The following is a 17,647-nucleotide window of genomic DNA, read 5'->3' on the forward strand; positions in this document are numbered from 1 at the left end:
TCGGCGAATATTTTCATGTGATGTGTGGACGCGTGATAAATTTGGCATTTCCTACGATGTCATCGCACCATACAAGATGACAGCTGGGTACATACATTTAGGCGAAATGTTTTAACCATGTTGAATTTGGATATTTTTTCACGCTTCACGAATTCACATCGGAAACCTGCCGCTCTTCCTTCTTTGCGATTCATATATCAATTGTCTAGAATTATTAACCGTTATGAAAACTGTACGTGGGCTTCTTTTATTACCCTACTATACGGTGACGTGAAGTAAGTAACTTATGAACATTAATGTAGATTATAATTCAATGAATTAAACATGAAATTTGATCAAACATTAATAATCATTTCGGTCTTTACAGGCAACGCAACCGGCAGCAATTGCAGCAAGTAGTGGTGTAAGTATTATTGTTAATTTACATTTCATTTATTGATTGAAAATTGTTTGCCTCAAGGGCTATAGAATTGCATAATTAGTACTTATATACTATCTCTAACCGTAAAGCTGACCCTAATCTAAAATAAATACGGTCCAATTAAACAAAGATAGAGAAGTAAATATTTAGAAAATAAAAAAAATGTATGGAGAAAGAAAAAATCTGATTTGCCAGGTCACAACTGAACAGATAAGACACAAACAAAACAAAGGAACAGAAGTTGGAAAGAGTAAGAATAGATAAAACGACAGACAGCTTAAAAATAAAAGACACTTACGTAAGACCATTAAGGGGGTAAGAGGTAAGGCGAGAACAGAGACGGTTACGAAAGGAGAATAGAGACATAGAGAACTCAAAGAGGGGAGCTCGCTCGCTATCCCAATCACAGGCCGCAGCAAAGCTCTCCTGCGGTGGGCCCTCCCCTGTATCGAAGAGTCTTTGTAGTCAGAGAGCCTTGTCTGAACAGAATCTCGTCTTTCTCTTTGGTTACCGGTAGATGTATATATGGTTGTGGGTTGATCATCATCTCCATCAGAACCCACACAATGCCCACACAATGCCAGGGGTGTCATCGAAGAATCTGGAACCACAGCTTCATGATGATGAAGTACGAGAATCGATGTACCGCGATCTTCTTCATTTAGTTCTGCGATATGCTGGTCCTCGGGCCAAGCTCGATTGCGTACCGTTTCCACGAACGGCTTGTGAATTATTTCCTTGCCATGATCGATCTCTTGTGATGTCATCGTACTCTCTGCATCGTAGTGGATCATTGGCTGATTATGCGGCGCTTCGTATCCTTTCACGTTCATCCCGAAGACAGACCCAGCCACCTCGGTATTGATTGCCATTGGTTCGTTGCTTCGACCCATTTTGCGCCATAGTGATATTAGTAGACGGCTATTATTGGAACCTCGCACCAAAGGTATCCAACTACCTGTCATAAACGGGATATTTGAAGCGAGCGTAGGCGTAAAACGAACAAGACACCAAGCGTAACTGAAGAAATGGGTTAAAAAGAGCCGCAAGACAGGAAGGAGCCTATTTTCTAAACCAACCGCGGAAAACCGACAAATTTTTTGGCGCGTAATATTGAAGTAAATCGTTTTGGCAAGAAATTTTATCCGCCTTGGTTTTAGTTCCCAACGGCTATGATCGAGACCAATTACAGGGCTGTTACAGGTAGCGCTGATTTTGCGGATTTTACTCTTCATCGGCGCGGATTTTACGAGACGGAGGTATTCTCGAAAAAGAGGTTATTAGGACCATACACGCAGTAATGAAGAATGAATCGTTCAACTCCGCTGAAAAGGACACCAAGGTGTTACGCTCGATTGCACCAAATGATTTAAAGGGTTTCAGTTTGTATCGGCAGAAAATGACCGATATGCTCAATTACGCTATCGGACCATTCTTCAGGGATCTTTTCTTGAAGGATGTACGGGATCGAAGGATTGGGGGATAGATTATTAGCTGTTGTTCGATGAAACCGAAGGAAACAACAGACTCAAGGAAATGGAAGTGACGGTGAAATATTTTTCAAGCCACCAGACGAAGCTGATGTTCTTCCATCTGAATTCCGCTTTTCTCGGTAAAGCAACAGCTAATATTCTTTTGGGCGAAATTCTCGATGGACTGGAAGCTGCTAAACTCCCTTTCGACCACTTTGTCATGATAAGCAGGGATGGCCCAAAAGTCAACCAAAGCCTTGAGCGCAAAGTGAACAGCAAGCTGGTTCGAGAAAGAGGATTCCAGCTAGTTGACACAGGATCATGCCCAGCCCATATCATACACAATGGTGTTAAGTATGTCTTGAAAGAATTTGGGATTGAGGTGTCTGAGTTGGCGAAGGTAGTTTACTACTATTTTGATGTACCATCCAAGTTAGAAGAATTAGAAAAAAGTTGCAAGGAAAAACCAAAAAAGTTCGTAAAATTTGTTGAAATTGGGGGCACGTTGGGTAATGTTGGGCAATGCAGCGCAGGTTCTACTAACGAACTTTTTGCATTGAAAGCCAAATTGACTCAATCGGAAAGGAAAAAATGAGTTATTATGAAGAGATTATTGTTAGGATACTGTCTATAAAAGGTATCAAGTCCTTAATTCAATTAAATTTCTGGAAACCAATGATTTCGTACTTTTTCAAATTTACGAATATATAAAATTTTTTATGTCGTGTTGGTTAGCAAAAATTTATGAAGTAGAAAAGATAGAGACTGTTTTTGAAACTAAACATTTGGAAATAGACAGTGGATTAAAAAAAGTTGACGAGATAATTTTGCCCAGTTATTTATCTAAGTATGAAACAAATGAACAGGACCACTCTTAAAGAAGGTATGAAAAAGTATGTGGTAAAATTAGTAACATATTTGCTTGAGAATAACATTCCCCACGAATTTTACCATCTCGTTTCATACATGAAACCTACAAAGGTTTTCTCCATTAAAACAGAGGAAAAAATGTTGAAACTAGCACGATTTTAAACTCGACAAAGTGCGTGTTTTTGAAGAAATTGTGGTACTACAACATTTGAAGCATTCCCTTCCACCTTAATAATGATGATTTGGAGTTTTATGCTGTTCTTTTCCGGCAGCATAATTTCATTGAACTAAAAAAAACTGTTTCAAATTGTCATCACCATTTCCCATTCCAATGCTGAGGATGATCAGTACGCTTGTAAACGTCAAAGCGAGAGGACGTGTTTTGACCAATTTGCAAGCCATCATGAGCAAGTTTCAGCGGTACGGAAGTAATACCTTCCGTATCGATTATTCGGAAGCTCCTATTAGACCAACGCGAGACGAAACGGCAGATTTTCTGTTTACCGTTCTTAAAACTGGCGCGGATGTCTCGATGGTGTAACGGAACACTGCACAAAGTGCAGTATATGTTACCATGCCAACACTCGAACGTGCATTGGCCATAGTGAACGAGCACAACGGGAAACACTTCGTCACGCACGAGGGGAAGCAGCACAAGATCGCAATCGAGATGGTGGATGATGCGACAGAGGTGAAAGTGCGCGATCTGCCACCAGGGATTCCCGACGCGGATGTTGTTGCTGAACTGGGCGGTTTTGGTGAGGTACTCACGATTGTTCCCGGCGTTTGGGGCGCAGAAACGCGGCTAGCTGGGATCCCGTCGGGTGTGTGCATTGTCCGCATTAAACTGGCTAAGCCCATACCATCTTTCATCACTGTGTGCGGAGAGGTGACAGGGGTGATCTACCGAGGACAACAACAAACGTGTCGTCACTGCAATGAAGCCGTACACCATGGTCTCAGCTGCATCCAAAACCGCGTGTGTCACTTTCGGAACAACGAAAAATCATACGCTGGAGCCGTACGGCAGACTCCCACACCAACAGAAGTTACAACTTCACCATCAGTGGCAGGCACTAACACTAAAGGACGCGGACGTAGAGGAAAGGCAAGAATCACTACGCTTACTAATACAACACCGCCCTCGTCAAGTGCTGCTCAAAACACAGCACCGCAACGTCCAGCAGGCGCATCAAAAATAGCTAACCGACTGGTCATCCCGATCGTGCCGGTTTCTAACGTTCGGCCGTCAAGCCCGAAACCGAACAAAAAAGCCAGGGAAGAGCAACCCCAAGGAAAAGCGAATTTTAATTATTCTGCTTCAAGCACTACGGTGGTTGCTATGCATGCTGCAGTTACGTCAGCCACAGCCTCTGCCACCGCTCCTGCCGCTGTTCCTGCCGACGCTCCTGCCGACGCTCCTGCTGCCGCTCCTGCCGCTGTTCCTGCCGCCGCTCTTGCCGCCGCTCCTGCCGCTGCTGCTGCTGTTGCTCCTGTCGCTGCTCCTGCCGCTGCAACTGCTGCTTCTGCTGCCGCTGCACCTGCTGCTTCTGCTGCCGCTGCCGCTACTGATGCCACCGTTCTAGCCGCCACGGCAAACGAACATATGAGAGTGGACTGCACGGCGGTAATGTTCAAAGCACCGCTCATAATTCCTTCCTCCTCCTTTCCCATCTGCTCCTTAGATGAACAGTTTGCGGTAAAACGCAAACAATTTCCGGAGACGGATAACGAGAGTGACGCCTCAAGTTCATCAACACTTAGCTTTACGAGCGTGACCAAGCGCAAGCCTGGTCGGCCTCCCAAGCGGCTCACCACTACACAACCATGATTTTAATTTTGTTTCAATGGATACAAACAAAACAAATCGTGGTGTTAATGGTAGCTATAATTTAGCAACTATTAACATTAATGCAATATCTAATGCGACAAAATTAGAAGCCCTCAGGACATTTATTCGGACTATGGACTTGGACATCATATTTCTTCAGGAAGTGTGTTGTGCAGATCTCTCGATTCCTGGATACAATGTTATTAGCAATGTTAACGTGGTGGAGAGGGGTACGGCGATTGCTTTACGTGACCACCTAAAATTCTCTCATGTTGAACGCAGCTTGGATTCACGTCTAATTTGTCTTCGGCTTGAGAGTAATGCCACCCTATGCAATGTTTACGCTCCATCAGGGAGTCAGCGGAGAGCAGAGATTGAGGATTTTTTCGAACAAACGTTACCATTCTATCTGCGGAATGGGAGGGAAAATCTGGGGGAGTTCAGATGCAAGTGGAACTATTGGACCAGACAGCGAAGAAATTACGGCTCGTGGATGCAGTGGTGGGTTGAGCTCGCGAAGCCTAAAATAAAATCGTTTTTCCGGTGGAAAACAAATGAACGCTATCAAAGTTTCCGCTTGCATCATGAACTCCTTTACAGAGAGTTGAAGTCCGCATACGAGAGATATCTTTCTGACCCATGTGAGTTAGTAAATATCAATCATGTGAAAGGAAAAATGCTAATGCTCCAGAGGCGTTTTTCTGAGGACTTCGCCCGCATAAACGAAACACGTCTATGTGGTGAAAGTATTTCAACTTTCCAGTTAAAGGAGCAGAGGAAAAGGCGTACGGTGATCGACAAGCTTACATTAGATGACGGTTCGCACTTAACTGAGCCTCATGAAATAAATGTTCATATTGAGGGCTTCTTTAGAAATCTTTACACGACACACGATACACCCAACACAATTACAGACAACACATTCACAAGCACACGCGTTATTCCCGAGGACTGTGAAACCAACAATCGTTGCATGGACGAGATCACTTCTTGTGAGCTTTTCCATGCAATTAAAAGATCAGCTTCGCGGAAGTCCCCCGGCCCGGATGAAATACCAAGAGAGTTTTATCTCCGCGCCTTCAGCACCATTCAGCGCGAGCTTCTGCTCGTGCTCAATGAGGCTCTCTTAGGAGAGATTCCTCCAAGTTTCGTTGACGGGGTCATAGTGCTGGTTAAGAAAAGGGGAGGTGGGACTACCATGTCTGCATTTCGACCTATATCACTCCTTAACGTAGATTACAAGCTTCTGTCGCGGATTGTCAAACACAGAATCGATGGCATCATCGGTAGGTGGGAGATAGTCTCGACAGCGCAAAAGTGTTGTAATAAACCATGCAACATTTTTCAGGCTGTTCTTTCCGTTAAGGAGAGGGTGGTAGATTTGCAGAGGAAACGAAAGTGTGGTAAGCTTGTCTCCTTCGATCTTTCACATGCTTTTGATCGCGTCAATAGAAACTTTCTCTTCAACAACATACTCTCTTGGGGTTTCAATTCGGGGCTAGTGGGGCTTTTAAGAACAATTGGTGAACGGTCCACCTCCCGTATCCTTATCAATGGAATCCTCTCTCCTTCCTTCCCGATCCTTCGTTCCGTCCGTCAGGGAGATCCCCTTTCCATGCACCTTTTTATCCTCTACCTTCAACCCCTCATCACAAGATTAGAAGGTATTTGTTGCGATCAGGATGACCTGGTCAATGCATATGCCGACGACATCTCTGTGGTGACAACATCTCCCGACAAAATCGAGCGTGTGCGAGAACTCTTTGAGGCATTTGGCTGTGTCTCTGGAGCCCGTCTCAACGTGCAGAAAACCACAGCGCTCGACATAGGACTGACCACACCATCAAGGATATCTGTTCCATGGCTGCATACCGTGGAAAGATTGCGTCTGCTAGGTATATTATTTTCTAATAATATCCGTGACGATATGGGACACAATTGGGATGTCGTGATCCAGCACTTCGCCTCGTTAGTTTGGCTGCATCGCATGAGGAATTTAAGCATCGTGCAAAAAGTTCTACTGTTGAACACGTTTCTGCCCCCCAAGCTATGGTACGTGGCTTCAATATGTGGTGCTCGAGCATTAGACACGGCAAGAGTCTCCAGCATAATAGGAGGATTTCTTTGGCATGGCAATGGAGGAATCCGAGTTCCACTGCAGCAACTTGCTTTACCACGGAAGCGAGGTGGACTGAACCTGCACATACCAGCAATAACTGCATATGCCCTCTTGACAAACCGATACCGAACAGAGTGCAGCTCCCTCAAATACAGCGAGCCTCATATCGTCCAAGCTGCTAATCCGCCAAATCTGGCCACCATTCCAAGCTGGTATCCCTGCCTAAAAATCGTGGTGAGACAACTGGCCTATTTACCCGCTGAATATGTCGTAAACCCCTCTTCATGTAAACTTCGTCGCATACTTGTGGACAAGCTACCATATGCCAAAGTAGCACATGAAAATCCACAACTTTGTTGGACCAGAATCTGGGCTAATATGCAAAGCTTTGATTTATCAGCACAACAACGAGCTACTCTATACATGCTAGCAAATGGTAAAGTGTCACATGGAGAGCTCTTGTTTCGGATGGGAAGAAGGGCTTCCAATCAATGTTCGTTTTGTCCCCAAATGGAAAGTCTGGAACACAAATTTGCTTGCTGTAGTCGAGTAGCGGCGGCTTGGGCACTGCTGCAGCAAGAAATAGTTTCAATAGCTCCAGGACGCCCCTATTTGTTCAATAGTCTGCGATTTCCAGAACTCGCAGGAGTTAGTCTGGGAATACGTATATATATTCTTAGGTTGTTTGCTAACTACATTTTCCACATCGTTGAAAACAACGATGTTGAGATAGATTTAGTCGTCCTTAAGTGTGCACTACTTTTGTAAATGTAAAGTTTTTTTTTGTTGTAAATATCCACACTAGTAAATAGAAATTAATCTGTACACGCAAATAAATATATTAAAAAAAAAAATTAGGATAGTTGGCCTTGCGCTCTCGTAATTGCTGATGTCAATTCCTCTCAGATGGGGATATCACATAGCATTACATTACGTTACATTTCGCGATTTTTGTAAGGTGGCATGATTCACTGCTCATATAACTGCTCGATAACAGTTGGAATTGAGCGAAAATCGTGTTAGGCCGCAGCGTCACGGGGCTTTCTCAAGCTGAGAAAACATTCTCAAGCACTCAAAACTTGTTCTCAGACGCGAGGTCGTGGCCGTCGCCAATTTTTCTCATTCAGGCACGTACATTGTTGTAAATACTTCGATTGTAGCAGAAACGAATAAGCGCACGAATTGATTGTTACTGCTACTTGATTGAGTGCTACTTGTAAAATAGTACAAATAGAACGAAATACATAATACACTGCACAATAATTGCTTGATTAATTATCGCTATATTAATTTTTATAAATTTGATTCTATTACAGATGAAGACCCGTGCTAAACGTCGTGCAGACGAAGAAGTCGTAAGTACTAGTGTTAGAAATTTTGTTAAAAAAAGGAACGGAACTAGTTCATTTTCCAATAAGAACGGATCGTGAACCTGGGGTGCAAAAGAACCGACCCAGAGCTAAGAAGTCAAACTGTCATGCGGAAGGGGGGGGGGGGGATTTTGTTACTTGTTACAGGATATGAAAAGGCGTTTCTTCAATCTGAAATCATATCTGACACCAAATCTAGATGGGTTCAACCTATGCCAAGTAAGCTGTACCAGCTGTGCTACTATAAAGCATGCATTTATTATCTAGCATTTTTTCGACTTTTTTATGTGCGACGATCATATTCGGTCTAAGCCTTCCTGGATCACTAATAAGCTTGGCTATCAGTAATTTATTTAATGCCCATAGCATGATAATCATCCCAACGTATGGGGACACGATCCATTCGAGGCTTTTACCCATACTGTTGTTATTGAGTGGTACGAGTTAACGATTGTATCACGAGATTGACTAATTATTTGAATTTCACTTACTATTTAAAACAAATAGTTTTTTTTTTCACACAAATCGTTTACAAGATTACGGCGCTCAAACGGTTGTCGAATGGAACAGAATGCTTCAAATCGAATATTTTTCAAGCCACCAGACGAAACTGATGTTCTTCCATCTGAATTCCGCATTTCTGGGTAAAGCAACAGCTAATATTCTTTTGGGCGAAATTCTCGATGGACTGGAAGCTGCTAAACTCCCTTTCGACCACTTTAAGCAGGGATGGCCCAAAAGTCAACCAAAGCCTTGAGCGCAAAGTGAACAGCAAGCTGGTTGGAGAAAAAGGATTCCAGCTAGTTGACACAGGATCATGCCCAGCCCATATCATACACAATGGTGTTAAGTATGTCTTGAAAGAATTTGGGATTGAGGTGTCTGAGTTGGCGAAGGTAGTTTACTACTATTTTAATGTACCATCCAAGTTAGAAGAATTAGAAAAAAGTTGCAAGGAAAAACCAAAAAAGTTCGTAAAATTTGTTGAAATTGGGGGCACGTTGGGTAATGTTGGGCAATGCAGCGCAGGTTCTACTAACGAACTTTTTGCATTGAAAGCCAAATTGACTCAATCGGAAAGGAAAAAATGAGTTATTATGAAGAGATTATTGTTAGGATACTGTCTATAAAAGGTATCAAGTCCGTAATTCAATTAAATTTCTGGAAACCAATGATTTCGTACTTTTTCAAATTTACGAATATATAAAATTTTTTATGTCGTGTTGGTTAGCAAAAATTTATGAAGTAGAAAAGATAGAGACTGTTTTTGAAACTAAACATTTGGAAATAGACAGTGGATTAAAAAAAGTTGACGAGATAATTTTGCCCAGTTATTTATCTAAGTATGAGACAAATGAACAGGACCACTCTTAAAGAAGGTATGAAAAAGTATGTGGTAAAATTAGTAACATATTTGCTTGAGAATAACATTCCCCACGAATTTTATCATCTCGTTTCATACATGAAACCTACAAAGGTTTTCTCCATTAAAACAGAGGAAAAAATGTTGAAACTAGCTGAAAAGTTCGGTTTTAAACTCGACAAAGTTCGAATTTTTGAAGAAATTGTGGTACTACAAAATTTGAAGCATTCCCTTCCACCTTATAATGATGATTTGGAGTTTTATGCTGTTCTTTTCCGGCAGTATAATTTCATTGAACTAAAAAAAAACTGTTTCAAATTGTCATCACCATTTCCTATTCCAATGGCTGAACGACGCTTCTCGTCTTCCAAATTGGTGAAAAAAAGCTCATGTATGTCTGAAGAACTCTTCAACCATCGAAAACACATAATCAATGGAATGCAATTTTTCCACAATGATATAGAAAAGTTTATTTCACCAAAGGAATTATTATTAAAAGCAAAACTGGCCAGGCAGATACACAATGAAAAAATTGTAAAAGAAAAATAAGAAAAGAAGAATGCAGATTTAGGATTGAGTAGCAAGAAAAAGGAAGTTGAAGAACAGAAAAATGTAGTTCAAAAAGAAATGTGAAGCTAGTGAGGAGTTAACTAATATTAGAACTGCCCAGTTGAAAAAACTGAAAAATGACAACCCTCAAGTGGCTTGTTTAAAAATAATGGTGGAACAACGTGAAAAGTCACTGCGTGAAGAGGCAGATGCGCAGAAAAAACTAGTTGAATTGAAGGAAGATTAGTGATGCAATTGACTTTTTTTCTAGTGTCAAGCACATATTATGAAATAAGTATTAGTTAGGCATAGTACGTAACATTGGACTTCTACCAAATATTTTGTTTAATAATTTTGTGAATTCGAGAAATAGGCAGAATAGATATTTTCAGTAATACAACATTCTTAAGTAACGTGTTGTCACATAGGCAAGGCGATTATTTAATTGACAAGTATGAACCGTTAATTTACTACATTTTGTTTCAAAGATTCTAACCTCGCAAAACATTAAACACCAAAGGTTTTGTTCTATATCGTTGAGTTTATTTTTGTTATGTTTTATAACTTTGCTTTATTTCATTACACTTATAAAACACATAATATAAATAATGAAACTTATAATAAACAATACACTTTAAAATAATACGTGCAGTGGCCGCGCACCAGCCGCACCGAGCGCCCCTGCCGAGAGCTCCTCCCAAGTAGCAGAGCCGAAGTTGTTCAGAGATTTTTCTGTGTGCCAAAGCGAGAGGCCCTGTCTTCTCTCTCTAGATTTTGGACAGCAAACCGCCGCGCGTGTAGAGGTGTGTGCGTGTGACGAAAAACGATTGTCGAAAACGCGAGGAGCGGGGTCTGAAGTCTTTCGTTGGTCACACACACATGCATCTACCAGCGGATTGGGCTACACCGAGTCTACCCATCTTTCTCGATCTACCATGATTTTTGCTGCTTGGCACTCATCCGGGTGTTAGGCATCCTCAGTCTGTCCAGGACTTTCGTTGTGGAAAGATGTGCGGGAGTGATGTGCGATTTCTTGTGTACCCTACTTTCCTTGTTTACGTTTTGCGCAATGTTGCTTCTTCTTGCATTGTGGAATGATTTATCCTAGCTAACTTGTTGAGGTAAGTTTCTTGATCTCATATGTGCTTCAATGTACTAATTCAACTAATGCTTATCGGCTTCTTAGTTAAAGGTGCATGCGCCATTCATCAATTACTACCTGTTGGCATCATCAACAATCTTCAAAGTGGGTGACGGAAAGAAATTGTTTTCCAGTTTTAAAATATTAAGGTAAGTGTTGCTCTCATCATATACGCAAAACTATCCAAAGTAATACGTACTACATACATTAATCATTGGTTCATTTTTTTGACAGCGTTCAGCACAACTCAGCCACAAAACAACGCACAGGATTACGCTAAGAACCTGTCGAAACGCGCGCAGCCCACGTGCGCGGTAGAAGAAAGGAAGAACGAGAGGAGGAAAAACTAAAGCCTGCGCGCAGCTCTGATGGTACCCCGGACGCGGTAAGAAGACAAAAGATCGAAAGGAGGAAGAACGGTTAATTTGGAAGGGGGAGACCGTTCTGCCGTCAACACAGTGTGAGTATGCCAAAGCACGTGTTGGAAGGGAGAGAAAAAGTTGGAATAAACCGCATGCGAATGTGTGCATACAGCAAATGTAAACATGTGTGCCTCATCATTTCTATAAGCAATCCGAAAAGGGGGTGCAGCAAACACATTTTTTCATTTTTTTTCATGACTATGTCAATGTCATTTAGCAAAATTGATCACAGCAAAAGAAGTCGTGATATAGTGACTGACCAAGCGATGGTCGCAAAAATGTCATGAGCATGTATTAGTCACACCAATTGTTCTGAGTATCACCTCTGATTATCACAATTGAGTACGTGACGCTGATATGGATTTTGTTTCGGTCAGATTTTTTTATGACATTGATAGTGACATTTTGCAGCACTGCTAATAATACAGAGGTCGATGCAAAGTTCAATTTCGGTCCACCATTTTCAAAGCTTGTTTTTGACAGTTGAAAAAGTTTTCACATGATTCCATACAAAAAAACCCTTTTAAGGACTAATTGTGCATTTTCTGCACAAAACTGGTCTCTCCATGATGGTGTTGTAGTCTTGATGGTTCTGGGGAAAGAGCGACCGCTGCTAACCCAATAACCATTCCAGCTAATGGCGATCATGGTTTTGCTAAGGCGAATTAAATCACGGCGTGGAAGAGTATTATGGCAGCAGACCTTGTTTTTACGTCCTAGGGTTTGTGGAGCAGATTCCACAGCCAGTGGAACCGTTTTTTACTGATACGTTAATGAAGATCACATGGTCGTTATGGTATTTTTTGCTGAACAAGATCAGTAAAATGACCATTGGCAATGACACTAATACAACCAGCTCGAAGCTGATTTTTTTTATGGTCCAATCTATTTGCGGTGGGCGGTAGTACCAGTGGCGACTACCGATTTGGATGAGTTTGGTGACTGAGGGGAGTTTTTGTCGTGTTAGCGTGGTGAAATTGGCGTTTGCCCTTTGGATAAGGGCATCGGCCTTGATGTTTTTATTAATCATTCGTCCTTCAGCTGATACTATCTTGTCGGTTATGATGTGGTCGAAAGGTTGAAGTCCGCTTTCACACAGAAGTGATGCTATGGTGCTTGTGACAAAAGCCCTTGTGGCACAGCGGCCGTTGCCGGGAAACTATCGGATGCCGGGAACATTCCCGTTGCCGGGAAACTATTTCAATTCCTTAGAGAAGTTTTGGTAGAAGCCAACTATTGATGATTTGAAGTTGTGTTTGGCGGGAGGCGCGATGTTGACCGGTACCAAGCTTTCTGAAAAGATTAATATGGTCTAGTTAACACGACATCACAGCACCGAAAGCAAAACACCAGCACCGAAACAATGCAACACCATTCATAGCGAAATATGCTATGATCAACATAGTAATCATCGGAACCAGCACCACGCACCAACATCGTATCAACATCTGGCCAAACATCTAACATAAATAAATAACCGTAGCATCAACATAATAACCATAGCATAAACAATGAAAAGTAGGGAACCGAACATATATAACATGAAAATCAGGCAAGGTTAGGCAGTTCTAATCAACATCTTGAACTCAGAATATATGCGCGACAAATTGGATAAATAAAATTACTTTTTTATTACAATTCCAACGCATGTATTCTTAGCTGTCTTTCGCTTCTCTTTTGACCCGTGTAACAGGTTGGCTGATAAGTCCCCGGTCTAACAAAGAAAAACACTTTTGTTTGTTAAAATTCGTTTTTATTATTCAACATAGTTCCCTTCAAGAGCGATACAACGATTATAACGACCTTCCAATTTTTTTATACCATTTTGGTAGTACTCCTTCGGTTTTGCCTCAAAATAGGCCTCAGTTTCGGCGACCACCTCTTCATTGCAGCCAATTTTTTTCCCTGCGAGCATCCTTTTGATGTCTGAGAGCAAGAAAAAGTCGCTGGGGGCCAGATCTGGAGAATACGGTGGGTGGGGAAGCAATTCGAAGCCCAATTCATGAATTTTTGCCATCGTTCTCAATGACTTGTGGCACGGTGCGTTGCCTTGGTGGAACAACGCTTTTTTCTTCTTCATATGGGGCCTTGACAAAAGTTGCTTGACAAAAGACGCTCTGTCTCACAAACTAATTGACATACAGACGTCAAATTTTGACACGAATCATTTGAAGGTTGGTACTATATAAAAATAATACGCATTTAATACTAGCGGCGCCATCTATATGACAGACCGGGGACTTATCAGCCAACCTGTTAGTATGTGCTTTAAATGTTATGTGGCGATCAAAAGTCTGTGCGTCTGTTTGGTATTACTGAGTTCTTGTATGTTATGGGTTTTAGAGTATGATATTTGCTATTGCAGATGTGAAGTATTTTGGATTGGGAGTGTGAAATTGTGTAACCTGTCCAACATGACCATTTCTGATCTATTTTGACTCCTTCTTGTAAAGATTTGCGTGATTCGGTTCTATTGTTGGATGCTGAGACAAGAACTATATCATCAGCATACATGAAACATTTAATGTTACTGAACATGGGGCGGAAGGGGGATTCTACACTAATCATTAAAAGAGTGAGAGAAAGAATGGCACCCTGGGGAACACCATTCCCTTGGGGTGGTGGGGAACACCATGTACGTCAGAAGAATGAGTTCCAATTAAAACTTTGAATGTGCGATTTGAAAGGAAGCTTTGAAGGTACGCTGTAATGCGTCCTCCAATACCCCACATATTGAGCTGTTCAAGAATTGTATGTCGCCAGGTTCTGTCAAAAGCTTTTGACAAATCTAATATTGCACAGTCAATGTGGCGGCCTTTTGAGTAGTATGTTTTTAAAAGTTCATTAGATTTGGCAAAATATGTCTCAGTACCTTTCCCACCTTTAAAGGTGTGTTGATTGGTACTAAGGAGGTTTCGGTCTTCTAATTCTTGTGTCAGTCTTCTATTTACCATTCTCTCCATGATTTTGCCAATGCAATTCAGGAGAGAAATGGGGCGGAAATTGTGAAGCAGGTTTTCCAATCATCCGGTATGTTCCCGGAAGACCCAATATTATTGTAAATCTGAAGGAGGACTGTTCTGGAACGGTAAGGGAGATTTTGAAGCATTGGATAACCAATATTGGGGGCCTTTCCGGTTTAAGTTCGTAGGCTGAAATTTCAGCCTGTCAGCTGTTTGCATTGTATAGCAGTTTTCGAGCAGCTATCTAAGTAGGTTTAATATACAGGTGGGCTTATCCCAAGGTGTGTGAAATTAGAAGGTTGGTTTTTATCGCTTCTGCTTATGAAGATTTTAAGAGTGTTTTGAGTATTCGTCAAGCCTCAAGAAAGCTTGTTTGAACAAAAGTTTTCACCCATTTTGTCAAAAAGTGATATTTAAATTTGGTTATAAAAACATGTTATGAGACCACCTGGAATCACTTTGGTAAAAATACGAAAAAAATAATTGGTTGTTTTCAGTACACTGATGTACACAAAGGTTATATGTGTAAACAAATATTCGACCGCATGTCCTCGGCGCGGAACAGTGTGTTCGAGAAATGTGCCGCAGATTCAGCATTGCATCCGATGAATTCAGGTATCATCCAAGGTGGATTAAAAATATCAGGTGGTGGATTAGGGCCTTTGGGGGGTCGCCATAGTTGAGGGACTTTACGTCATTTTAAAACCGTTAACCATTGATTTCCGCACACAAAGCTTAGCAAATAGAACAGATTTCTTTGTTATTATATGCATTTTTGTGTGTCTATTTATTTTATCGTAAAAATGAGATATATTAACAAAAGATTTGATGATTTGTTTATGCACGAAATTTAAAATCATGTGTAAGAGTTCTAATCTCACGTAAATTGTCCATGCGGCTCGTAGATAATGAGGAAATAATGTGAAAATTGAAAAAAAAAAAAAAGATTTCTTACAATCATCAAAAATGTCGTAAACACAATGAATTATAGAATAAATTCATGGAATAACACAAAATAACACACTTTATTCGATGTTTTGATGTTAAATAAGAACTCGCAAAGTCCAAAATATATGTTTAAAGAATATTTAATCGAAAAAATGGGGTAGATAAACAACAATTATATGAACAAATTTAATAAATGTACACAAAGTTTGAATACTGGGGACCTTACGTCAAGTGACGAATTGTCAAAATGCACTAGAGTCCACCACCTGATATTTTTAAATCCACCTTGGTATCATCAACGTTTTCAAGCATCATACCGCAGTCTTGGCATTGGCTAAGACAGATTCGGGAAGGGGTGCCGCGGTCTTGAGATAAAGGGTGTAACCCTGTAACATGTCACTCTCTGTCAGCAATTACACTTTTTGTACGAATCGGTCGTTAATAATTATGAACACATCCCAGCAATCAAAACAGATCATCAATAAAACTTTGAAATCTATACGACTATTAGAACCGAGGAGAAATGCTTTTCAGTTGTGAATGATCAAACTTTCATACAAAATGGATGACCTGCCCATAAATGAAACATTTGCTGAAACATTATTTATCATTTCGTTCTATTACAGAGAACAGCATTAGACGCAGCAGATGCAGCAGAAACAGCAAAAGCTGCAGATGCAGCAGAAGCTGCTGAAGCTGCTGAAGCTGCTGAAGCTGCAGAAGCTGCTGAAGCTGCAGAAGCTGCTGAAGCTGCAGAAGCTGCTGAAGCTGCAGAAGCTGCAGACGCAGTAGCAGCAATAAAAGCAGCAGCAGCAGCAAAAGTAGCAGAAATTCAAGCAGAAGCAGCAGCATCAGCAGCAGAAGCAGCAGCAGCAGAAGCAGCAGCAGCAACAGCAGTAGCAGCATCAGCAGCAGCAGCAGCAGCAGCAGCAAAAGCAGCAGAAGCTGCAGAAGCAGCAGTAGCTGCAGAAGCAGCAATAGAACCAGTAATAGCAGCAGCAGCATCAGTAAGTATTGTTTTTTTTAGTTTCCTTTTTTCAATAGAGACTTTGAGCCAATTGGTCTCATTTGCCTCTTTCAATCGATAGATTAATTCTAAACTTAAAATTTAACATTCTTCTTTGCAAGTCATTTGCTTAACAAGTTGGCTGATAAGTCCCCGGTCTGACACATAGATGGTGCCGCTAGTATTAAATGCCTATTATTTTTATATAGTACCAACCTTCAAATGATTCGTGTCAAAATTTGACGTCTGTATGTCAATTAGTTTGAGAGACAGAGCGTCTTTTATCAAGCAACTTTTGTGAAGGCCCCATATGAAGAAGAAAAAAGTGTTGTTCCACCAAGACAACGCACCGTATCCACATCTGGCCAAACATCCAACATAAATAAATAACCGTAGCATAAACATAATAACCATAGCATAAACAATGAAAAGTAGGGAACCGAACATATATAACATGAAAATCAGGCAAGGTTAGGCAGTTCTAATCAACATCTTGAACTCAGAATATGTGCGCGACAAATTGGATAAATAAAATTACTTTTTTATTACAATTCCAACGCATGTATTCTTAGCTGTCTTTCGCTTCTCTTTTGACCCGTGTAACAGGTTGGCTGATAAGTCCCCGGTCTAACAAAGAAAAACACTTTTGTTTTTGTTACAATTCGTTTTTATTATTCAACATAGTTCCCTTCAAGAGCGATACAACGATTATAACGACCTTCCAATTTTTTTATACCATTTTGGTAGTACTCCTTCGGTTTTGCCTCAAAATAGGCCTCAGTTTCGGCGACCACCTCTTCATTGCAGCCAATTTTTTTCCCTGCGAGCATCCTTTTGATGTCTGAGAGCAAGAAAAAGTCGCTGGGGGCCAGATCTGGAGAATACGGTGGGTGGGGAAGCAATTCGAAGCCCAATTCATGAATTTTTGCCATCGTTCTCAATGACTTGTGGCACGGTGCGTTGCCTTGGTGGAACAACGCTTTTTTCTTCTTCATATGGGGCCTTGACAAAAGTTGCTTGACAAAAGACGCTCTGTCTCACAAACTATTTGACATACAGACGTCAAATTTTGACACGAATCATTTGAAGGTTGGTACTATATAAAAATAATACGCATTTAATACTAGCGGCGCCATCTATGTGTCAGACCGGGGACTTATCAGCCAACCTGT

The 17,647-nt window shown here is 41.2% G+C and overlaps 1 protein-coding gene and 1 long non-coding RNA gene across 4 annotated transcripts in view; both read left to right on the forward strand.

The window, feature by feature from the left end:
- The window catches only part of LOC121595435, a 107,676-nt gene that overhangs the window by 25,641 nt on the left and 64,388 nt on the right, over positions 1-17,647 (forward strand). The window lies entirely within an intron of this gene.
- Positions 365-16,133, forward strand: LOC121595446. Its single transcript, XR_006005168.1, has 3 exons — positions 365-403; positions 8,030-8,068; positions 16,096-16,133. It is a non-coding gene; the product is annotated as an uncharacterized LOC121595446 (long non-coding RNA).

The sequence above is a fragment of the Anopheles merus genome, chromosome 3R (assembly GCF_017562075.2).
Source record: "Anopheles merus strain MAF chromosome 3R, AmerM5.1, whole genome shotgun sequence".
Taxonomy (NCBI): Eukaryota; Metazoa; Arthropoda; class Insecta; order Diptera; family Culicidae; genus Anopheles; species Anopheles merus.